Source organism: Pteropus vampyrus, unplaced genomic scaffold (genome assembly GCF_000151845.1).
Source record: "Pteropus vampyrus isolate Shadow unplaced genomic scaffold, Pvam_2.0 Scaffold3, whole genome shotgun sequence".
Taxonomy (NCBI): domain Eukaryota; kingdom Metazoa; phylum Chordata; class Mammalia; order Chiroptera; family Pteropodidae; genus Pteropus; species Pteropus vampyrus.
This window is the reverse complement of record NW_011888784.1, coordinates 15098901-15105140: the sequence shown is the minus strand read 5'-3', so window position 1 is coordinate 15105140 and position 6240 is coordinate 15098901.

Below are 6240 nucleotides of genomic sequence, written 5' to 3'. Positions count from 1 at the left end.
GGTGGCGTTGTGTGTTGTTCCTAGGTTTTCCCCTGCCAACGCAGTAAAGAATTATAGGTTGGCAGGGGAAAGAGAAGTAAGATTTATTGAAAGTACATTTTAGAAGGAGAAGTAAGATTTATTGAGAGTACATTTTAGAAGGAGAAGTAAGATTTATTGAGAGTACATTTTAGAAGGCGACCGGCTGCACTAAGGAAGGCTGCAGCCCTGTGGAATTTGGGAGGTGAAGAGATAAGATAGTACACTCCAAAGGGAGGGGCGGATTTCCAGCCAGGAGCTGTAACAATGCAGAGATGGGAAGGGCTGTTTATATTTGGGCCATGATAGGAGGGCCTAGACAATCCACACATGCGGTCACCTTGACTGAGGGCTGCTATATAACACTTTGCCTAGTGTGCATGTGCTTACCCAGAATTTAGTCTGTTATAGGTTCATGAACTTCTAGGCATAGTCATGATATTATAATGATGGTATAATGAGGATGAAGTTATGGGCAGTACTTTCCGCGCATGCGTTTGTAGCTGGTTTAGCCAGCAGCTTTTATGGCCTTTGTGCTCTAGGATTTGGGCTAATTTAAAACCCTAAAAGCGAGGTATTTCTGGGAGGTCCTTAAGGAAGGTCTCCAAGGGAAGTTTCTATGGTTACAGAGCTGGGCCTTTGCTCCTGTTGTTCATGCCTGACTAGCTACCTAACATCATGGAGATCATTTACTATCAGAAGTTTTTAATATTCACACTTAAAATTTATGAAGACAAAGACAGAAAATAAAAACTGATGGTATTAAAAGATACAGATTCTCTGCTTATACAGTCTCTACAATTGCTGTGCAAACTCAAACTAAACTCTGAATCTGGTAGAATTAAAGAGAAGCTGAAGTTTCTACGTAAATCCTATGAACTGTGGACCAGAAGCTTCATCGACAGCCAAATTCTTCTGTGTACATTTTTAAAGTTCTCCATTTATTGTTCCCCAGCCAGTATTTTCTGAACAAAAGAAAACAGCTGGAGCGGCCCCAAACCATAGCCTTGAGCTAGGATTCCTCAGATTAATTGTATTTAAAGGCCTGAACAGGGGCAAGTGAGCACTTGTAGGTAAACTTTACATTGGATAAAGCTTCAATTTTAAAAACAAAATGTCAAAAGAGGATGAAAGAAAAAAATTCTGAATGTTTGCTATACTTGTCATCATTGGTGATATAGGTTTAATACATCTTGGGGCCTAGTAAACTTTAAAAAGTCAATAAAATTTTTGTTAGGCGTGGCCTGTAATTAACAGGGTGGAGTGACAACTCAAATTCAGGCAATGACATCAATAACCTGAAGAAGGAAAAAACTGATGAGATCCTAACTTTCTTTTTTATTAGAATTCTTCTTCTCCTAAATACTTTCTTTCAGACTCAGCCTCATTTAGTTCACTTCTAGGACTATGAATTTTGCCCTTACTAAGGAAAATATAAAAGTATATAAGCAAAGAATAAAGGATAAATCTTAAGAACAACATTCACTTAGGAGACGCTAGAAGTATCATTTCGAAGTTAAAATGGTACCCTAGATAATTAACATATATCTTTTCCAAAATTGTTCTCATAGATATTTACTGTTTAAATCCAGATTATTTGTGTTGTTTGTATTAATAATGTTCACTCAGAAAAGTAAAATCAGAGTCCTATACATCTAACCTTTTTTCTCTAAAGTAAAATTGAATTAAACTTGACTAAATAGTTTAAAAAGAAAAAAAAAAAAAACAAGGGAGGGGAAGGTGGTTAGATAGGAACTCAAACTTCCCAAAGTTCCCTACAGGGCTCTTATATTTGATCCTGTGCCTCCAGCAGTTTCCTATTAATCTTTCTTTTCTTAGAAATTCTCTTCAGATATCCCTACATATCCCATCCCCCTTCCTTTGCTTATGAGCCCAGCCTGTCATGTCAGTATCACCATCTTTGAAGTCAGCCTATGTTTATGCTCTGAGCTGCTCTGTCAAGTAATTGATTAATGAAATTTTTAGGCAAAAAAAAAAAACTAGAAGAAACTGACAGATTGGGGGGGTGCAGCGTTCTTTTAGTTAAATAAAATAAAATTTTTCTCTCCTGGTAGCCATATAGGGATGAGAATTAAACTGATTAAGACTGTGATCCTTTATTGAATTTCCTTTCCTAGACACCACTCCCTAGCAAAGCAATCTCAGATCTTAATCTCAAAATCTCTTATGTTGCCTGACCTAGCATGTATTCTTTCTATTCTATTGTAGAGGGCTTCTTCCACCCATTTCCTAGGGCTTCTTTGACTGCAGAAAGCATTTCTTTGATTAGAATTTCAGGTCAGCTACCAGCTGGATCTATGTTCCAAAATCCCTGGTGGTTGCTTTACAGCTAGCTACCCAAGCTGATCCCACTCAGGAAGCAAGGATGTTAGAGCAAATCCTGGCCCTGCTAGCCACAGAGCGGGCTTTCTGGTATCTCACTCTGGAACCTGAAAGAGCCCCCTGTGGGGGAGGAAAAAATAATTTTCCTTCAACCTTTCTAAATTTTTCTGGCTGGTCTAATAATCAAATTGAAATAAGACAGATTAACAGGAGAAAATAAACCAAATTTACTACATATATACCTCGTGGGAATTCTATAACAATATGGGACCTGAGGACGAATTGTGGTTTATGTGCCATCTTGAGGTAAGAAGTGGGGGCGGGGCAGGTAGTGTTTTGGAACTTCAAAAAGGGCAGGAAGGCAGTTCACAAGGGGATGAAAAAACAAAAGTTTGGTAAATAAATGTTTTCTGGGCCATCTTTAACAATGGGACACAGAGAGGACTTTGATCACATGGGCCTTTGTAGGTTCCTCCTTGTCTACCACACACTAGTTCGTATTAAATTATAGTTATGATGATAGCTCCCTTCTTGGAGCAGGTCCTCTATCACCCATACACACCAGGGTCCAATAGAGAAGATGTAATTTTGCACTTAAAAGATTCTATAACCACAGAGGAGCAAGGAGTCTAGGAGGAACCACCTAGAACCACAACTCTCTGTAGGAGTGGACAAGAGCACATCTTGAAGTTGTCCCAAGGCACTATATTTGCTTTTCTGCTGCACTTTATGCACCCAGCCATTCTCTATGTTTTGTGGAGAGCTCCCCAAGTCACCAAGTTAAAAGGAAAAGTTTTTCAGATTAAAAGGAATATCTCCTACTTCATTTCCTGGGATCAGATTTAAGATAGCAATAGTTTTCTGCTATGTACAAGAGAGAGCTGCAAACTGTTGATATAGACAGAGAGTAGCCAACAGGGAAAGTATTTTTCAAAATGACAAGCCACTTGTGGAAGTTTTGGCATCATTTCCTCCAATGACTGATAATTATTTAAAAAGAAAATATTAGAAATTGCACTAACCAAAATAGTACTAACCAAAAGCCTGGTAACAAATTCTTGATCATTATCCATGAATAAGATCATCAGCCCTGAATAATGAAATCTAATGCTTTTGTTAGAATGGAGACTTTTTTTTAGAAAAGACTAATTCATCTTTAATCTAGAATGATCCCAGCCTTATAATACAGCTCTCTTCTCAGAGAAAAACACATGAGTGTTTTGTTATGAGAGGAAATCTTTGACCTGGGAAGAGTATTTAGGCATTCTTTCAGACAAGCTGTTGATTTCCACATAAAATTGGCAAAAGAGAGAGCCATCTGGGATAAAATGTTATGCGCATTGTTGATGTCCTACTGTTAGAAGTGCATTTCAGTTTTGTACCACAAAAAAAACATGATATTATGTAGCTAATAGAAACTATTTCTTAATAAAATCACAGATGTATAAGAAACCCAAGAATGATATATTAATTTTACCCATTTTAAAAATCTAAAACATTATTTTTTAAATGAATATTTGGTGCAACTATCTACTTTTAGACTTTTCTATAAAATGAGTCCTCTGTTCCCAGATTCCATGGTACCTTATGCAGTGGAGACCATCAGAACACTTAAGAAATAGTTAAGGGATTTTGGTTCTAGACATCACTCTACCATTAACTTACTATGGGATATTGTGCAAGACATTTAATATTCCCAGATATATTAGTCAAGATAACACTAGCTGTGTAACAAACACCAAAATTTCATTGGTGATAATAGATTGTTTCTTGCTCGTAGGACAGTTCAATGCAGGTATTCCTGGTCAGCAGATTGCTTTCTTCCCCATGGTGCCCTAGGGATCCTGTCACCTTCCTATTTCAAAACCCCTCTATCCATGATGGCATTAAGTCCTCTGCTTCTTCCTAGTGGAAACGGAAGGAGAAGAAAAGTCCCAGCCACTTTGTAATAGTCTGGCCTACAATTGACACATCTCACTTCCACCCTCACTCCGATGTCAAGAACTAGTCATATGCCCATGCCTGATTGCAGGAGCTAGGTACTAAAAAATATGGTCCAGCCAGGGAGAGCATGAATTTTGAGTTCACAGCTATAAGCATTTCTGCCACACCAAACCTCTACTTATTCACCTGTGCAATGGGAATAATACCTGGCCTGCCAGTCCACGAGACATTGTGGAGAAAACGATAAATAAATGTGCTTTGAAAATGGTTTCGAAGAAGCATAGCCCCACAAGATAGTATTTTCCCTACTGTCTGCCAACTTACTTATGCTTTCCAGTATTTCAAGATTCAAATCCACTTACAACTGATAGAGTTGTAAGAGCACACGTCTCCGTGTCTCTATGTCCATCATCCATACCCTCCAGCATCTTTCGACAAAATCCACCCCTGAATCCATGAAACAATCTACTTTCTTAGCTTCTACATCATGGTATCCTCCTGGTCTCCCCACTTTCTCACTCCTCCTCCTCAGTTCACTTTGCTGAGCATCTACTCACATGTTTTTCAGTGCAACACCTTACGACTAATCTGAGTCTTATCTCTCACCTACTTATTCTCTAGACAATTTTATCTTTTTCCAATGTCTGTATGCTGAGGATCCTCAAATTGTATTTTGAGTCCAAGCTGCTATTCTGAGCTCCAGACTCTCATATACCATAGCATCATTGACAGCTTCATCTAGAAACTTCACAGGAGGCTCAAGCTTCACATGACCAAAACAGAACTCCTGATTTTCCCTCCCCAAACTTGTTCCTTTGCTAATCTTCCCAGATATAATCTTCCCCATCTCAGCAAATGGCATCAGTTTCTCAAATCCAAAAACTTGGAATCATTTTTACTCCTCCCTTTTACTTCCTATTAGAAAATCCTACTACCTCTACCAAGCCTCCCCTCGAAAGTGTTCTCTCTGTCCACTTCTATCTATCTGCTCTTTCCCTAATACCAACCATTATTTTATCTCACTCAGATTGCTACAGAAGTTTTTAACTAGTTTAGCTAATTCCACACTTGTCCCTTATAACCCATCTCCCCAGATCAGCAAGAGTTAGCTACAGATCTCTAAAGTCCTCACTTATAAAATACAACTGATATACAAAAGGAAAAAAAAATACCATTTAGACTGACACAATGCTTTCTCATTAAATCAATTTTAAAATATATCTTAATATCAGAGATGTTAAAATTTGAAAAAAATAGCTAATGGTGACTGGCTGATTCTGAATCTACCCACTCACCCTCCACCCCTGGGAGAAAACATAAAGCCAACAAAGAGAGCAAATAAAATCATACATAATCAACTTCTTTAATAGTACTATGAGACAAAGTATCATGACACTTAAATTACCTGTAAGTTGAGAAATAAAATTCCAGCTGAGCTTCTGCTGCCACCCCCACAACTGCAAGCCTGTGGATGCTGAGAGGAGATCTTCAGAGACTCCATGAAAATATTGAAGGGGTACAGAAGACATACAGATATATACAAAATCATCCCCAGAAAGAGAAAATCCAACAGAAACCTCTCACCATTAGAACATGGTAGTTAATAGCACTAGCTACAGGGAAGGAGCTTAGGGATGGTGGGACCAGAATCAGCAGTCTCTTAAAAGCATTACTCAGGAAAATATCAGTTGTACAGAGAAGGAGATACAACCCTTGAAAACAGAGCAGTGAAGGAAAATAAGGAAAAAAACGAAAAATATAATTAAACAATACATAAACAAAACACACCCACCTTGCTGACATTATCAACACCACCATCCATAAAGCAGCACCAAAAAAGGCAGAACTGTCAGAACAGAGAATTATCAGGAGCAGTAACCACAAAATGAATAGAACAGAAATAGCAGAACGCATCCATGCAAAACTATTACAAAA